Raw genomic sequence first — 19,643 nt, forward strand, 5'->3', positions numbered from 1 at the left:
CTTCTCCAGACTTCTAGGGTCTAGTAAGGTGAAAAAACATATCCACCAAAGTTCTGTTCTCTAAGAAAATGGATTGGAAACACTGCAGCCCAGGAAAGGAACTAGGCAATATAAATGAAGGGATGGGAGGAGCGGGGGTTAATACAACAGAGAAACACTTGTGAAAGCCTGAGACACAGACTTACTGAAAGACAGATTTAGTTGGAAGATTATAAGACACTCACTCTCCCTCATGCCTTGTCACCACACCAACAGCTCTCCGGTGGCAGACTTATCATCTAAAACATGTAAGCAAGAGTCAAATAAAACATTTAAGATGTTAAAGAAAAAAACACGAACCTTAATTCTATATCCAGTAAAATTGTCTTTGAAAAATGTTGAAGAAAATGTTTCTCAGATTAGGAAAAAAAAAAAAAAACCTGAAGGAAATTAATGAAAACAGACTTGCTGGGCAAGAAATGTTAAAAATATTTCTCAGACAGGAAGAAAATATCAGAAATTTGGTCTACATAAAGAAAGGAGGGCCAGGCGTGGTGGCTCACGCCCATAATCCCAGCACTTTGGGAGGCCAACGTGGGTGGATCACTTGAGGCCAGGAGTTCGAGACCAGCCTGAGCAACATGGTGAAACCCTGTCTCTACTAGAAATACAAAAATTAGCTGGGTGTGGTGGCGGGCCCTTGTAATCCCAGCTACTCGGGAGGCTGAGGCAGGAGAATTGCTTGAACCCAGGAGGTTGAGGTTGCAGCGAGCCAAGATCGCGTCACTCCATTTTAGCCTGGGAGACAGAGTGAGACTCCATCTCAAAAAAAGAAGAAAGAAAGATCTACACAAAGAGAAAGAATAAGTGATGGTAAAATCATATGGAAAATCTAGAAAAACATAATTTACATACTACTATGCTTGATAAAATGATTGGCTTATGATATTTGAATAATAACTTCAGGCTAGCAATAATATATTTAGTACTACATGAAGAAAATGTCACATTATTGTCTCGCTATGAGTGAATACACATGGTTTTAATTGTTTTCCCGAGAATGGCAATTTTGATGAGTACTAACCATGTATTAAAAGCAAAGTTTTCTATTACTTGCTATGGCCTAAGGGTCCTAATGCAAAATTGGTGGAAAGCAGTTCCTTTGAACTCCATTTTGTTGAGAACTAATGCTTACAGGAAAATTTCTCTTAGAGGAAGTAAAATTCTTTTCAAATATTAAAGTGAAAATCACAGAGCCATAAGAGTTTTCAGTAAGCCTGTTTTCATTGTATATGTAACACTGTTGAACAATTGAGAAATATGCTAAAGTATGCATTTATATATATCGTGTATGATGATGCAACTGAATTACATCAAGTTCAGTGACGATCAACAGGATTATAATCATGTAAAAAAGACCATTTTAATTATATATATAATTTTTGTAATCCCATCTACTGTAGTAGGACTACATGTCATATTTCAGGCATTCCCCCTCCTCATCAGATTTACACTGATGAAGTAATATTCCAACAAAATGAACCAATGATTAGCTCTACTGATAGCAGTATGAGCCACAGATTAGAAGTGAAAATGACACTCAAAGTATTTTGCTAGATATGCGCAGCAGGTGTTTGGCTTGAATAGCTTTAATCTTTGACAAAAAGAAATGCCCTTCATCCAGCAAGCTGAATTTACCTTGGTTAAGATTCACCTTCAGTAAGCTGCAGAGAAGAGAACAGAGAAAATGCCTGAAGACAACCACACCAGAAACACATTCATTTCATAGGTGTTATTGACTCATCACCATCTTCTGCATCCACAGATTGAAAGATGTGTAGAAATGATAACAAAGCAAAATTATCAGAGTAATGTAAGTGAGAGGGCAGTCTTGAAATTCTCTGTTTCTCTCTGCTTATGATTCTAATTATTTCCCAGGAACGCTACACTAAAAATGCAGCCATTTGTTTCTCCATCTACGTGTGGCACGAGGGTACAAACACAAGTGCTCTGCTCAGAGAAAAAGATCCCTGAAGAGCAGCTGCAGGCAACACATTCTGAAAAGAAACAATATTTTAAAGCTATCATGTAGGACAAAATGTTGAAGGTAAAGTTTTCAAACAGATAATAACACAATAACCTGTTCTGTCAGAAAATGCATGAGTAACATTTCATTTTATGGTGTTAAACAAAAAGTATATAATGAAAAAGACTACAAATTAATGACGCTTATTAGGAGATCTGTATTCTTTACTGAGGAAGATTATCTATCTATCTATCTATGAATCATCTATCTATCATCTATATATCTATTCTATGAATACGCTAATATACATTTTAGGTGGCTTGAAATAAGAACCCCTAAAATAATTAACACATAAAAAGAAACCAAATGATAGAAATTGAAGGGAGCGAATTATGTCAAGAAGCAGACTAGCCAAAGAAAACCTATAATAATAGCTGCTATAAAATCTATTGAAAGTATATTTGAGTGCTGCACTTTAAGAAGCAAACTATACACAACAAAAAGGAAACAAACAAAAAACTTCTAAAATCTTTCAGACCACTTATTCATTCAGATTCCCAGCAAAAGTATCTCTATACTTTATAACCTGTCTGATGACATTATTTTATTACATTGGAGTTAAAATATATACCTATAGCTCTGTTAGCTCAGAAGGAGTTTGGAATATATATTGGAAATAGTTCTGTAAGAATGGTTATAATACAAAGTAGAGTTAATCAATATGCTTAATTTACTGTCAAAAGGACAGTAAATTTATCAACTGATTACATATCAACAATGAACAAATATTGATTTCTTGTTCTATACATTTTCTGACAAGCAAATATTTCTAATAAACATATATTTCAAGCTCTGACACAGTATCATTCAAATAATCTAGAGTATAACAAGGTCATGGACTGACACAAAATTTAAAAATCTATCTATATCCATCTCTCACTCTCTCTATATATAAATATAGCCTGTGTATATGTATATATATAGATAGAAACTGTCTATCTATCTATCTATCTATCTATATCTATCTATCTTGTATTAAATCCTATAATCACCATCTAAGGGAAGATAAACTTCAATACTATTGGGACAAAAGGACCTGAAATACAAATATTCTCCTAACTTTCAAATACATGTATTTCTTGGGTCTTAAATTTTCTTGCTCTGGAAAGGAAAGCAAATAGTTTAAACCACAGAAAAATAATTCTGAAAATAGTAGAAATTTAGATAAGTTTTTTTTGTGCCCATAAATGCTAGAAGAATTACGAAACATTCATGCTATTATAGATAAACTCATTTCCCAAAATCAGGAGTATATTTATGCCATGAATAGATTGCAAAATTGCTTTTTCTGAAATTCAACTTCCTAAGACTTACAAGCTAACAGTAACACCAAGGCTGTTATAAGTGTATTGCTACTTGCTCAAGAAAAATATAATTCCCAGATTCTATCATATAAATGGAGGACTATTGATTTAAAACTTCCAGATGTTTTCTTTTCTTGAACCTCTGATGTACTATTGAAAATCTATTTGGATCCACAGAAGAGTGAAAGTTTGTGTTTAATATTTGAGGTATGCTGATTCTGGACCCTCATTTCTGCAGGATATTTATGCAAAATTAACAGATTACAGAACCAGTTCAGAATGAGCTTAATAATTTTCTGGTTTTAGGTTAGATGATAGTTTGGAGGACAAAATGGATTTTGTCATTTATAGGCTATTACTGAGATACCACTATTTTACCCATGATGTTGGCCAATGATTCCACATATCTCATAAATTGAAAGGCATAGAAAACTGGCATTTTAATACACTGATCACAACAGAATAAACTATAAAGACCTTCCTCAATCTTAAAAATGTGAATCAGGGTTTCTAGATTCATATTGAAGTTGATGATGTATGTTTGTAATCTTTCCTTCCATGGCCCTCTCCAAAAACTAGTGTAGGAATTGAAAAGCTCTACTATGATAACAGTGAAGAGAATGATAGGGGTGCCTATATGCACATGAGAAATTTTGTCAAATAACTTGAAAACAGAGCCAATAGAAGTGGGCTGACAGATGATTAAACCTGACTAGAGGAACCCTTAAGAGTCAGAGATTCTAAACAGGAAGGACCACAGAATCTGGCCATGAAAAACCTGGCTGGAGACAGGAGACTCAGTTAACACTCTGCACATAAAAAGTCTCTCCACACCTCACCTGCATGCAGAATCCCACAGACAGATCTCCTTTTACTACTTCTCCCACTGCTCTCTGTCTCTGTCTCTGTCTCTGTCTCTGTCTCTCTCTCTCTCTCTCTCTGTCTCACACACACACACAAACACACACACACACTGCTCTGTGCACAAACAGAAGGAACTGCATGATAAGAACTATAATAGGCAGTATGTCTGGTGTATGAATAGATATCCTGGAGATAAACTTCAGTTGTTCAAATATTTAGCTCCCTCCATAGTAATAACCAGATTCTTGCACACTCAGCCACCTATGTTGCCAGGTGTGCCAGACAACACAGCCTGCCCATGTAAGCTGACTTCCCAGTCTATTTGGCAATCGCCCTATTGTGTGGTGATGAACAAACACTCAAGGCTTACCAGTCAATGGAGGACAGTCTAGAGCACAGCAGAAGAAAAGAGGGATCTAAGAGCAAGACCAAGTGCACAGAGATACACATAGTTCTGGGGGAAGCAGAGAGTTCATGCAAAGTCACTTTTTACAGAGTGTCTGGTATCTTCAGAGAGTGCCACAAAGCTATTTTGGTCTTATTAGAATAAAAGGGTAGTGTACAAAATGGAGAGTTAGAGAATGCAAAAGGACTGTTAGGCACTAGAAATATGCTGAAATAAATAATTCAGATATTTGGAAGTTAATATTGTAAAAATCATCCTCAACATAGTAAGGGATCAAAATTTTAAGATAACTGATGAGAAACACAAAGCAATAATCAAGTACATTTTCTGCTAATAGAAATCCCCAAAATAAAAGGGAAACATAAGAAGAAATGGCCAAATAATTAAAACAGATTTTCTAGGAAAGAAAGGGACACTAGCTTTAGATTTAAATGTTTTACTGAGTGAAGAGCAGTCTGAATGAAAATGACCCATATGTAGACACATCATTATATTATTCCACAATTCCTGTAGTAAGAAGAATGCTCTAAAACTTTCCCAAATGAAAAAGCAAAACAGAAATAAAGGACTAACGTTTAGACCAACATCAGACTTTTCTTCAGCAAGATTGTCAGAGTGCTTCGACACTGACTCTGCAATGTGGTCAGAGTTCTGAGGGAAAACTATATTCAACGTGAAATTCAGTATTTAGATAAAGTGCCAATCAAGAGATGATCACAAAATAAAGATATTCCAGACTAAGGAATCAGAAAAATCACAAATGCACTTTTATTGGTTAATTACCTGATGACATAACAATTAAGGAGTAAGTCAGGAGAAACAAAAATACAGGCTCCACAAAATAGTGGCTCTAACTCAGGAGAGCAGTCAATATCAGCCACTGGTTAACAGTAATTAAGCCAAGTAGGAAATAACCATTCTAGAGAGAGCAGAAGAAAAGAGGGATCTGAGAGGAATGACACCACAGATTCCATGCAAATGACAGAATAGTGTACCCCAGAGGTTTTCAAACCATGGCCCATTGGCCAAATTTGTCTCATCTCTTGTTTTTGTAAATCAGGTTTTATTAGAATACAGCCACACTCAATCATTTACATATGGTCTATGGCTACTTTTGTAACACAGCAACAGGGTTGAGTAGTAGCAACAGAGACTGAATGTCTTGCAATGGCTAAAATTATTTACTATCTGCCTCGATACAGGAAATGTTTGCCAATTCCTGATGTTGGCAGCTGAAGAATTGGAGGGTACAATAAGAGTCACAGAGGTCAATAAAAAAGAGGGCAGCTAGACACTCCAGGAAATTTTTTAAAAAGCTGAATGTGTAGCAATCAGTCAACTTGTCTGAACAGGAGGCAGGACCTTAAAGAAGAACAATGGAATGATCCTATTTGATAGGTAGGATGCATAGTAACCAGAAGTTATTAGGGATATAATGAAGAATATATATGTCTCATTTTTTCAAGATAAAAAGATGAAATGAAATTAATATTATTGAAAAGTAAAAGAGGAAGAAAAGAATAAAGGAAACCAAGGCAAATGTTACTTGAAAGATGTGCTTCACATAAAAAGCATACTAACATTGTCCTAATTTAGAGTGTATGAATGTAGATAGAGTACATGGACACATGGGTCTTGATGTTGGTACTGTGGAGGGGGAATGTGACCTTATTACCTGCTTCTGCATTGAGTATATTATGTCATTACAAAATTAATGCCATTATTGTTTTGTAACATTGAGAATCAACCTACAGAAAAAACATTAAAAACTTCATTATAGTGAGGGAAAAGAATGGAAGTGTATACACATTCAACAACATAAAAGCCTGTCAAACAAGGGGTATGAGGTGCTGACAGTTCTATGCTGTATCATGCATGTGAGTGCAAGTGGAAGGCGTTTTTAACTCTTTTCACAATGTCAGGCATTTCCTCATCTAGCACAAAGGAGCAAATGACTTTCCTCATTGAACACCAATGTATTTGCCTTGAAATAAATCAGTAACTTTTTCTAATTCCTCAGAAGATGGACTTACTGTGCCATGTTATATCCAAGTTAAACACACACACACCCTTACACACACTCACTCTTCAAAGTAGTCTTTTATTAATCTTTGCCGCACCTAAATGCCTAATATAGTACTTTGCATTGTATTTTGTTTATATTGATGAAATTCAATTTTTATTTAAATAGCTTTTAAAACTCCCCAAAACAGAGTATATTTTGGATACTTACCTAGGCTGAATTCGTAGAATGAGCTTCGTCCAAATTGAAACAGTAAGAAAGTTTTTTCTTAAGAATTGAGTAACCTATTCTTGGAAACTAAATTTTCTTGTAAATAAAGTGAGCTGCCTTTTATTCTTATTCTTCCTGCTGACTAGAGGCAGAAACAATAAAATGATTGCAACCTGAGAATCAATACAAGGCCATTCACAGCTGTGTTGACAGCCAAGAAGCATATGCTTCATTGTGAATAGACAGATCTACAGAGGCTGAGGAGTTGAAAGACTGTATGTGAAGGGCGTGTACCACACATGCACTCAGAAAGGTTCTTTCAAGTATACTGTGCACTGACTTAGCAATCCACTGGCAGAGTGATAATGAAAACATAGGAAACATGTGATGACTATTTCATCAGCTTCTCAATATGTCAGGGAATAAACCCAAGTGTTAAAGAAATGCTCCAAGGTGATAGTATGGATAAGAAATAATTTACCACTTTAATTTTTCCACATCTGTTAATCTCATATGATTCTAATAAAAGTATGAAATATATTATTATCCTACTGGGTATATGAGAAAAAATAACAGTTACTAATTGGAGACAGAGCTAAGAATAGAAATTTAATGTCTTGATCCTATTTCATTTCCATCATACCACACTGAAATCCTGCAGCAAAAAGCTCTTTATTTAGTAAGATTGAATTCCAAAATAAACTGCATTATCAGAGGTAGAAATAACATAGGAAGCAATTAGAAATGATAGGGCTTTGCCCCATTTGATCTCTTTGCTTCCTCAGCTTAATCCTAATCTCCAAGGTGGGCAATGCAAATCTCCCTATCCTTCAGTAGAGTAACATGGCACTTTTTGGAAATTTATCTTGTGTGTGACAACCATCAAGTAACAACCTCTCAGCTTTAGTTTATCTGTCAAATATGTATAACAGTAATCCTTGCCTTGCAGGTAATCATTAGCAATCGAATATCTATGAAACACACAGAGGACAATCGATCTAGATGGCAAAACTCCACACCAACCCATGCAAAATCGATACCCACCCTTCTCCTCTCTCAACCCTAAAATTATTTGTCTGAGTTAACATCATCCTTTCCAGATTCCATTGTCATCAATCCAGTATTGTGTAGACCAACAGTTCACAAAAACTTACCTGCACCAAAGACATTCTTGTTAAAATGAATCATTGTTTCTTGAAAATTTCATTGATACAGCAGTTTCATATAAAATTTATCATATAGCAACATTAGCATTTGACACAAATAAATGCAGGTCTGACTACACAAGATATAAAGTTCCAAGATCAGGGCATAAATGAAAGGAAATATAAGTGTTTCCAGCACACCATGTCTCCTAGTAATATGCTTTTTAAAATGTCAATATTATGAGTAAGTCCTTACCCTTTGCCTAGAGAAAATGACTTTCATGCCAGTAATGAAGAGAATCACTTGTGCTATGTTGAGTGATTCTTAACGATCAATAACAATAATTAGCACTTATGTAGCAGTTTTCATCTTCAAATCACTTTACTGGCATTGAACAAATTCAAGATGCTATCATTTTCTCTCAAGAAAATCCATGGGATGGGAAGTTGTAGTTTGCTTTGCCATCCAATATTCCAGGATGTGAACTGTGGAAGCAAGTATTTTGCACAAATCATGGGGTGCCAGACCTTTTTAGGCATCTAGAGATACTATATCAATAGTTAATTTTATTGTTTATAAAAGTAATAGATCTCTACTGTGCTGTCAAAAATGTGAGAATATGCCAAAATGTGAAGAAGAAAAATTACATATGGACATACATGTCCTTTCAGTGAGGCATTAAAAGAGGAAACAAGAGTCCCAGTAAGGATCTACTCCAGGAGGAATAGAGAAAAAACTTGTCCTTCTCTGGAAGAGAGACAGGGAGGCTCCTTAGATCCAGCTTCCTGTACAGTTTATAAGGCAGAGATCTGATACCCTTGGGTGTAGGCAGGAAATTCTCAAGACTCATCATAGGGTTTGCCATCCTATGAAAGTAGGAGAATGGATGCTGAGAAAGCCATACCCATAAGGCCCAGGCTCACAGGGCTTAACTAGGTCTGGGACTTAACCATGAGACCAAAGAATCCCCACTTCTCTCTTATCACTATTCTAGCACCAACTGATAAACAACAGCTGACTGGTTGTAAAGAAGATGCAAAGGCATCTGGAGTGCCCCTTCCATGGTACAGTCATTCAAGCCACACTGAAAACCAAAACTAAGAAATACTTTCAAGCATCTCAGGCCCTGCATGAAGCCCAAGGTCACAACAATCCATCATCAGAATGTTAAGTTTTTGATACACTGAAGATAATAATGGCAATAAAACACCCCAAAACACAGCTCAACTTCTAGATTGATTCAGCTCCTCACACCAGGGACCTGGAAGAAAAGTAGGCATGCCCAATTTCAGATATTCACATTATTCAGCTTTGCTTACCCCTCTTTTCACATGATGTCTGACATTCAATAAAAATTATGAAATATTAATACATTAAAAAGAAAGGAAAATAACCTGCTGTCAAGTGATAAATCAATAAAGAGAAACTGACTCAGAAATACACTGAATGCTATAATTGATCAGATAGGGACTTTAAAATAAATATAGTCAGTATGTTTAAGGACCTAGTAAATCTAGTGCTAGAGAATTTGTAGAAATGGAAAGGCTGGAAACAAGTTAAGTAAGTTGTTCCAACTATGTGGTTTCGTAGCTCTGCACTTTCCCTGATATGACACTTATTACAACATGCAGTTTTTACTCGTTAAATTATCTGTCTATGCTCGATGAGAAAAGGAACGTTTTCACTTATCTTTGTATTCCTGTGTATTTGTATAGTTCCTAATATGAATCTTGGTCCATAGTAACTAATTTGTAAATATTTGTGGGAACATGAGACTGAATATAAAAGTGATAAATATAATATTACTTCTTTTATATTATATTTTATTAATTTAGTTTACATGCAAATATGTACTCTATAAAAATTGGGCTTATAGTTATAATAAATTTAACTTCAAAATATATGTGAATGCAAAAGACAACTGTTTAAATTTGTCTTTAGTATGATATGCAGTATAAAGAAAAAATGACAAGACACTACAGAATTATGAGATTATAACACAAGGTCCTATAATACATATGACTTAATAGTTTAAACTAAAGTATCACTTTAAAAAATAGTTCTAGGCTTTACAGCATCCAGAAACTAAAATAATCTTTCTGAGACAATGGCACAATTATCCGTATATCTGCAGAACTGGTTCCAAACACTTGAAACACACAGTCATATGCGCAAAAGCTAGAGGGCAGCCACATCAAATGCCTAGGCTGACATATTCATACTGCTTTGCCACTAACAAGTTTGTCTTTAAAACTAGAAAAGTGATTCTCAGCTTAAGAGATCAAGGGGAGATCTCTCAGTAATTGATATAGTACAGGGATGTATTATTCTCCTGGACCACTGATTCCAAATAGCTTCACCTCTCTAATTGTGGGTTGTAGCCCAGCACCATAGCATTACCAGGGAATATTACCAGAGAACTGCAGAACGTTGAATTCTACCTCAGACCCAGTTAATGAGAATCTGCATTTAACAGGGTGTCAGGTGATTACACACATACAACGTGTGTGTGTGTGTATATATATATATAATGTATATAATATACAAATTTGAAAACTGCCATCTCAGAAGACCCCTTCATTTCCATTCCATGCCAATTGTACAGCAATCAATAGAGTGACTCCTGACCTACCCCACAGACTGAAGCCAAGCAGAGCTGATGCCCTCACTAGATTCTGCTTGCTGTAATTGGAGTACCAATTTTACTCTTTTAGATCATCATTGAGCTAGTACTCAGGAACTCTTCAACTAACTTAAAACAGCATCAAACATTAGAGCTTTTCTGGGCACTAGGGTCAAGGAATATAGACTTGTGTTTCTCCTTATGACTAGAGCACCACTCCTTGAGTTCTCCTTCTTGGCTGTAGAGAGTGCACCTGCTTGACCAGGAATCAGTGACTAGGTGTGGCAAGAAGGCCCTGGACATCCGCTGAAGCCACCCAAAGTTGAAACCTTATTTTTACTAAATGTCAGTGAAATTTGTTTCTTAACAAATAATCTTTTAATGAAGTTGGAATTGCTATTTTGCTTTTGGGAAATTCATAAAGTAGAAACACATACGTACAAGTGTTTGTGTATGTGTATATGTGTATACATGTATATATATATACACACACATAGATATGTATATATAGAAACATACATATTTTATATTGTGTTGGTTTTTTTTTTTTTTTTGAGACAGAGTCCCACTCTGTCACCCAGGCTGGAGTACAGTGGCACAATCTTGTTCACTGCAACCTCCGCCTCCCAGGTTCAAGGGATTCTCCTGCCTCAGTTTCCCAAGTAGCTGGGATTACAGGCACTCACCACTACGCCCAGCTAATCTTTGTATTTTTTTGGTAGAGACCGGGTTTCACCACGTTGGCCAGGCTGGTCTCGAACTCCTGACCTCAAGTGATCCACCTACCTCGGCCTCCCAGAGTGCTGGGATTACAGATGTGAGATACTGTGTCCAGTCTGTGATGGTTAATTTTAATGTGTCAGCTTGACTGGGCCATGGGATGCCGAGATAGCTGGTTAAACATTAATTCTGGGTTTGCCTGTGAGGTTTCCTGAAGACATGAGCATTTGAATTAGTGGACTGACTATAGCAGATGGCCCCCTGAGTGCGGGTGAGCATCCTCCAATCCCTTGAGGGCCTGAATAGAACACAAAGGTAGAGGAATTTTGGATCCACACTCCCTCCACCTGAATGATTGGGCTAACACATCATCAGTCTTCTCCTGCCATTGGCACTCTGGCTCTCAAGCCTTCAAACCACACCACTGGCTTTCCTGGGTCTCCTGCTTGCAGGTGGCAATTCATGGGGCTTCTCAACTTTCATAATAGTGTGAGCCAATATCTTGTAATAAATATATTACACTATACGTCCAAGAGCCAGGCACTGGCATCTGGTGAGGGCCTTTTTTGCTATGTCCTTACATGGCAGAAGGTGGAAGGGCAAGAGAGATGAACTACCTCTATCAAGCCATTTATAAAGGTCACTAACCCCATGCAACAGGGAGGAGCCCTCATGACCTAATCACCTCTTAAAGACCCCACCTCTTAATGCTATCACATTGGAAACAACTGAATTATAGAGCTGACACATTCAAACCATAGCATTCATTCTTCCTTGTCTGTCTTCAAGCCAGTCCCTGAATCCATCTTTAGACCATAGACATCAATGATGAAAAGAGTAGCCTATGACATCAACTGAGCTGCACCAGGCCTCTGCAAATTCATTTCCTCCCTGGCACCACACACTAGAAAATAGAATATTTATTGTCTGTATAAAACAATATGCCGCATTGGCGTAAATATCATTTTCAATATTTAAAGCTATTCTGGTTCTTGTGACATGCTGTGTCAGAATCCTGGGCATGGAATGCTAAGTGTGCACCAAGCTCTAAAGATCTGAAATGGTATTTCCCTCTTTTAATATTTTCCCACACACTTAAAGTTTATACTTAAATGGAAAGAAAATGACAAATATTCCATCTCAAAAAATAATGCAGAGAATTCTAGTTTACAATGTCGTCTCTCAAAATTCTGTAATTTGTTTTATTATTATTATTATTTTTTTGAGATGGGGTCTTGCTCTGTGGCCTGGGCCACAGAGGGCAAGTGGCACTGGCAAGTGGCACAAAGCAAGAGGGCAGTGGCACTATCAAGACTCACTGCAGCCTCAAACTCTTGGGCTGAAGCGATCCTTCCACCTCAGCTCCCTGAGTAGCTAAGACTACAGGTGACTGCCATCATGTCTGGCTAATTTTTATAGAGACAGATGCCTTGCTATGTTGTCCAAGCTGGTCTTGAACTCCTGGTCACAAGCAATCCTTCCATTTTGGCCTCTCAAAGTGTTGGGATTACAGGTGTGAGCTACTACATCTGGCCTGAAATTCTGTAATTAAAAACACAATTGGTGGCGTACATGAACTTGTTGCTTAGAAAACAACCAAATGTGAAAGTTTGAAAATAGTTTACAGAGAGCTCATCCTGAATACTGCTTTAGCTGCTGTTCCTGAGTTACACATTAGTTCAAGTATACAACTGACTTTGGCTTTTGGAGGCAGTCCATGTGCTGTATCAGCCTCTTCAAGTCTGCCTCCATTCAGATTGCAATGCCCAGAAAAAGCTGGGATTGACAGTGGACTTGTGGAAATCTCTCGAATCTTTGTAAGTTATAGAGTCTCACAATAATATTTTATTAGCGGGGGTGTAACATAGACAAGTCCTGGAAGCAATGCATATTGGGGGACATATTTCATATACTATTTACAATGTGAGATAATCAGCCCCTGATTTATATTAGAGGTCAGAAAAAGATAACTAGTGGGCCAAATCTAGTTCCCTGTCTGTTTTTGTAAATAATGTCTTATTAAAGCACACCCGTGCTCATTCATTTCTACGTTGCCTATGGCTGCTTTGTGCTATAACACAGAGTTGAGTAGTTGCAAGACACATGGATGTGTATGGAAATAAAACACTGTAAAACAGCTTCCAGTAAAAGATATTGATAAGTACATGAGTTTATCTAAATTCCTGGTTGAAATTCCACTAAAATAAAAAAATTGAAAGATCAATAAAGGCATAAATCCACAAAGACAAAATATAAGTGAAGATGATAGCAACAAAATTTGGTAAGCTGGAAAGAGGAGGACAAACAGGAACTGATATAATGGATCAGAGAAAACCGGAATCAAAGCAGCCATTGTAGAAAGAAGTAACTCAACCTGCATCACAGAACCTCAGAAAAGCTCAGGAATTGGCATTCTCAGATATCTCTTGGGGAGGTGGGCGTGTGGTGAAGCAGAAGAATTGACATAAGCAATTTTGGAAAAGACATCTGACAACACCAAACATTTTCAAGATTTAAAGTGAAGGATCAAAAGAACATTATTTATTCTTAGTGTCTTATTATACTTTTATTTACAGGCATAGTCTTATGGATGTATAGCAAAGGAAAATTTCTTTTTTTTTAATTATACTTTAAGTTCTAGGGTACATGTGCACAACGTGCAGGTTTGATACATAGGTATACATGTGCCATGTTGGTTTGCTGCACCCGTCAACTCATCATTTACATTAGGTATTTCTCCTAATGCTATCCCTCCCCCAGCCCCATACCCCCCTACAGGCCCCGGTGTGTGATGTTCACTGCCCTGTGTCCAAGTGTTCTCATTGTTCAGTTCCCACCTATGAGTGAGAACATGTGGTGTTTGGTTTTCCGTCCTTGTGATAGTTTGCTGAGAATGATAGTTTCCAGCTTTATCCATGTCCCTGCAAAGGACATGGACTCATCCTTTATTTACGGCTGCATAGTATTGCATGGTATATATGTGCCACATTTTCTTAATCCAGTCTATCATTGATGGACATTTGGGTTGGTTCCAAGTCTTTGCTATTGTGAATAGTGCCGCAATAAATGTACGTGTGCATGTGTCTTTATAGTAGCATGATTTATAATCCTTTGGGTATATATCCAGTAATGGGATTGCTGGGTCAATGATATTTCTAGTTCTAGATGCTTGAGGAATCTCTACACTGTCTTCCACAATGGTTGAACTAATTTACACTCCCAACAGTGTAAAAGTGTTCCTATTTCTCCACATCCTCACCAGCATCTGTTGTTTCCTGACTTTTTAACAATCACCATTCTAACTGGCATGAGATGGTATGTCATTGTGGTTTTGATTTGCATTTCTCTGATGACCAGTGATGATGAGCATTTTTTCATGTGTCTGTTGGTGGCATAAATGTCTTCTTTTGAGAAGTGTCTGTCTATATCTTTACCCACTTTTTGATGTTTTTTTTTTTCTCTTTTCTTGTAAATTTCTTTGAGTTCTTTGTAGATTCTGGATATTAGCCCTTTGTCAGATAGGTATATTGCAAAAATTTCTCCCATTCTGTAGGTTGCCTTTCACTTTGATGGTAGTTTCTTTTGCTGTGCAGCAGCTCTTTGCTTTCATTAGATCCCATTTGTCTATTTTGACTTTTGTTTCCATTGCTTTTGGTGTTTTAGTCATGAAGTCCTTGCCCATGCCTATGTCCTGAATGGTATTGCCTAGGTTTTCTTCTAGGGTTTTTATGGTTTTAGGTCTAACATTTAAGTCTTCAATCCATCTTGAATTAATTTTTGTATAAGGTGTAAGGAATGGATCCAGTTTCAGCTTTCTGCATATGGCTAGCCAGTTTTCCCAGCACCATTTATTAAATAGGGAATCCTTTCCCCATTTCTTGTTTTTGTCAGGTTTGTCAAAGATCATATAGTTGTACACGTGTGGTGTTATTTCTGAGGCCTGTGTTCTGTTCCATTGGTCTATATCTCTGTTTTGGTACCAGTACCATGCTGTTTTGGTTACTGTAGCCTTGTAGTATAGTTTGAAATCAGGCAGCGTGATGCCTCCAGCTTTGTTCTTTTTGCTTAGGATTGTCTTGGCAATGCAGGCTGTTTTTGATTCCATATGAAATTTAAAGTAGTTTTTTTCCAAGTGAAGAAAGCCATTGGTAGCTTGATGGGGATGGCATGGAATCTATAAATTACCTTGGGCAGTGTGGCCATTTCACTATATTGATTCTTCCTATCCATGAGCATGGAATGTTCTTCCATTTGTTTGTGTCCTCTTTTATTTTGCTGAGCAGTGGTTTGTAGTTCTCCTTGAAGAAGTCCTTCATATCCCTTGTAAGTTGGATTCCTAGGTATTTTATTCTCTTTGTAGCAATTGTGAATGGGAATTCACTCATGATTTGGCTCTCTGTTTGTCTGTTTTTGGTATATAGGAATGCTTGTGATTTTTGCACACTGATTTTGTATCCTGAGACTTTGCTGAAGTTGCTTATCAACTTAAGATTTTGGGCTGAGAAGATGGGTTTTTCTAAATATACAATCATGTCATCTGCAAGCAGGGACAATTTGACTTCCTCTTTTCCTAATTGAATACCCTTTACTTCTTTCTCTTGCCTGATTGCCCTGGCCAGAATTTCCAACACTATATTGAATAGGAGTGGTGAGAGAGGGCATCCCTGTCTTGTGGCAGTTTTCAAAGGGAATGCTTCCAGTTTTTGCCCATTCAGTATGATATTGGCTGTGTGTTTGTCATAAATAGCTCTTATTATTTTGAGATACATTCTATCAGTACCTAGTTTATTGAGAGTTTTTAGCATGAAGGGTTGTTGAATTTTGGTGAAGGTCTTTTCTGCATCTATTGAGATAATCACGTGGTTTTTGTCATTGGTTCTGTTTATGTGATTTATTATGTTTATTGATTTGTGTATGTTGAACCAGCTTTGCATCTCAGGGATGAAGCCTACTTGATTGTGGTGGATAAGATTTTTGATGTGCTGCTGGATTTGATTTGCCAGTAATTAACTGAGGATTTTTGCATTGATGTTCATCAGGGATATTTGTCTAAAATTCTCTTTTTTTGTTGTTGTCTCTGCCAGGTTTTGGTGTCAGGATAATACTGGCCTCATAAAATGAGTTAGGGGGGATTCCCTCTTTTTCTATTGATTGGAATAGTTTCAGAAGGAATCGTACCAGTTCCTCTTTGTACCTCTGGTAGAATTCGGCTGTGAATCCATCTGGTCCTGGACTTATTTGGTTGGTAGGCTGTTAATTATTGCCTCATTTTCAGAGCCTGTTATTGGTCTATTCAGAGATTCAACTTCTTCCTGGTTTAGTCTTGGGAGGGTGTATGTGTCCAGGAACGTATCCATTTCTTCTAGATTTTTTAGTTTATTTGTGTAGAGGTGTTTATAGTATTCTTTGATGGTAGTCTGTATTTCTGTGGGATCAGTGGTAATATCCCCTTTATCATTTCTTATTCCATCTATTTGATTCTTCTCTCTTTTCTTCTTTATTAGTCTCACTAGCAGTCTGTCTATTTTGTTGATCTTTTCAAAAAACCAGCTCCTGGATTCATTGATTTTTTGAAGGATTTTTTTGTGTGTCTCTATCTTTCAGTTCTGCTCTGATCTTAGTTATTTCTTGCCTTCTGCTAGCCTTTGAATTTGTTTGCTCTTGCTTCTCTAATTCTTTTAATTGTGATGTTAAGGTGTTGATTTTAGAACTTTCCTGCTTTCTCTTGTGGGCATTTAGTGCTATAAATTTCCCTCTACACACAGCTTTAAATGTGTCCCAAAAGATTCTGGCACTTTGTTTCCTTGTTCTCATCAGTTTCAAAGAATATCTTTATTTCTGCCTTCATTTCATTATTTACCCAGCAGTCATTCAGGAGCAGGTTTTTGAGTTTCCATGTAGTTGTGTGGTTTTGAGTAAGTTTCTTATTCCTGAGTTCTAATTTGATTGCCCTGTGATCTGAGAGACAGTTTGTTGTGATTTCTCTTTTACATTTGCTGGGGAGTGCTTTGCTTCCAATTATGTGGTCAATTTTAGAATAAGTGTGATGTGGTGCTGAGAAGAATGTGTATTCTGTTAATCTGGGGTAGAGAGTTCTGTAGATGTCTATTAGGTCACTTGGTGCAGAGCTGAGTTCAAGTACTGGATATCCTTCTTAACCTTCTTTCTCCTTGATCTATCTAATATTGACAGTGAGGTGTTGAAGTCTCCCATTACTATTGTGTGGGAGGCTAAGTCTCTTTGTAGGTCTCTAAGGACTTGCTTTATGAATCTGGGTGCTCCTGTATTGGGTGCATATATATTTAGGATTGTTAGCTATTCTTGTTGAATTGATCCCTTTACCATAATGTAATGGCCTTCTATGTCTCTTTGATCATTGTTGGTTTAAAGTCTGTTTTATTAGAGACTAGAATTACAACCCCTGCTTTTTTTTTTGCTTTCCACTTGCTTGGTAGATCTTCCTCCGTCTCTTTATTTTGAGCTTATGTGTGTCTCTGTATGTGAGATGGGTCTCCTGAATACAGCACACTATTGGGTCTTGACTCTATCCAATTTGCCAGTCTGTGTCTTTTAATTGGAGCATTTAGCCCATTTACATTTAAGGTTAATATTGTTATGTGTGAATTTGATCCTGTCATTATGATGTTAGCTGGTTATTTTGCCTGTTAATTGATGCAGTTTCTTCATAGCATCGACAGTCTTTACAATTTGGCCCAGAGGGGCACCCACCTATATGAAGTGTCTCTCGGCCCCTACTGGGAGGTATCTCCCAGTTATGCTACATAGGGCTCAGGGACCCACTTGAGGAAGCAGTCTGTCTCTTCTCAGAGCTCAAACACTGTGCTGGGAGAACCACTGCTCTCTTCAGAGCTGTCAGACAGGGACGTTTAAGTCTGCAGAAGTTGTCTGCTGCCTCTTGTTCAGCTATGTCCTGCCCACAGAGGTGGAGTCTATATATGCAGTAGGCCTTGCTGAGCTGCAGTGGGGTCCACCCAGTTCAAGCTTCCCAGCTGCTTTGTTTACCTACTCAAACCTCAGCAATGGTGGATGCCCCTCCCCCAGTCAGGCTGTCACCTTGCAGGTTGATCTCAGACTGCTGCGCTAGCAGTGAGCAAGGCTCTGTGGGCATGGAACCTGCCAAAGCAGGCACGGGAGAGAATCTCCTTGTCTACCAGTTGCCAAGTCCTTGGGAAAAGCACAGTATTTGGGTGGAAGTGTCCCATTTTTCCAGGTACAGTCTGTCACAGCTTCCCTTGGCTAGGAAAGGGAAATCCCCCGACTCCTTGTGCTTCCTGGGTGAGGCGATGCCTTGCCCTGCTTCGGCTCGCTCTCTGTGGGCTGCACCCACTGTCCAACCAGCCCCAGTGAGATGAACCAGGTACTTTAGTTGGAAATGCAGAAATGACCCATCTTCTGCATCGATCATGCTGAGAGCTGCAGACTGGAGCTGTTGCTATTCGGCCATCTTGGAACAGACCACCAGAAAATTTCTATACTGCCACTGGGAGAGTACATTGATAAAACTCCTTTGGAAATGACTCATCCACACTGAGTAAAGGTGAACATGCATACACCTTGTGATCCAGAAATTCCATTTCTAAATATATAGCCTAGAAAAATTATAAAATATATATACCTGAATGCATGAATAAAACTGTAGCAGTGCTGTTTGTAAAGAAACAAATAATAAATATAACCCAAATGTCTATCAATAGCAAAATGGATACATATATGAGATACTAAAGTCTACAATGAATGAACAAGAGTTATACATATAAATTTTTCTTAAAAACAATGCTGGATAAAGAGTTCCATGTTTAAATAAGAAGCAGACATTTTCTATGACTTGGCCATACACTCAGTAAAAGTATTAAGTTCAGCCATTTGAAATGGCCATTTTATAGGTAAAAATGGTTAAGTAGAAATTTCATAAATGGTTTCTTTTGGAGAGCAGGAATTAGGAACAAATGTGGGTAAGGAGCTGACATTATTTCCTACAAGCATTGTTGAAGTGGTTGATTTTTAAATTACATAAATACATTTGATAGGAAGTTTAGAAATCAGTTAAATATTATAAACTACTCATGAGCACATCATTCATTACTTCTCACACGTTAAAGCTAATTCAATATTTATAAACAGAAAATGAAGCAAGCTATAGATCATTGGTTGCCTTTATTTTGAATGTGGTTGACTGGTAAACAATACACATTGGAATGTTTCTTCCTGAGAGAAGCAGAGTGTCAGTTTGCTACAGAGTGTCAGTTTGCCCAGATATATTC

The 19,643-nt window shown here is 37.4% G+C and overlaps 1 long non-coding RNA gene across 13 annotated transcripts in view; it reads left to right on the plus strand.

The window, feature by feature from the left end:
• LOC129061021 (uncharacterized) overlaps window positions 1-19,643 on the plus strand; it is a 162,344-nt gene that overhangs the window by 104,655 nt on the left and 38,046 nt on the right. For all 13 annotated transcript variants that reach the window (XR_010141152.1, XR_008527970.2, XR_008527969.2 and 10 more), the window contains one exon: window positions 1,918-2,086. This is a non-coding gene — a long non-coding RNA (uncharacterized LOC129061021). The remainder of the gene's footprint in view (window positions 1-1,917; window positions 2,087-19,643) is intronic.

The sequence above is a fragment of the Pongo abelii genome, chromosome 7 (assembly GCF_028885655.2).
Source record: "Pongo abelii isolate AG06213 chromosome 7, NHGRI_mPonAbe1-v2.0_pri, whole genome shotgun sequence".
Classification (NCBI taxonomy): domain Eukaryota; kingdom Metazoa; phylum Chordata; class Mammalia; order Primates; family Hominidae; genus Pongo; species Pongo abelii.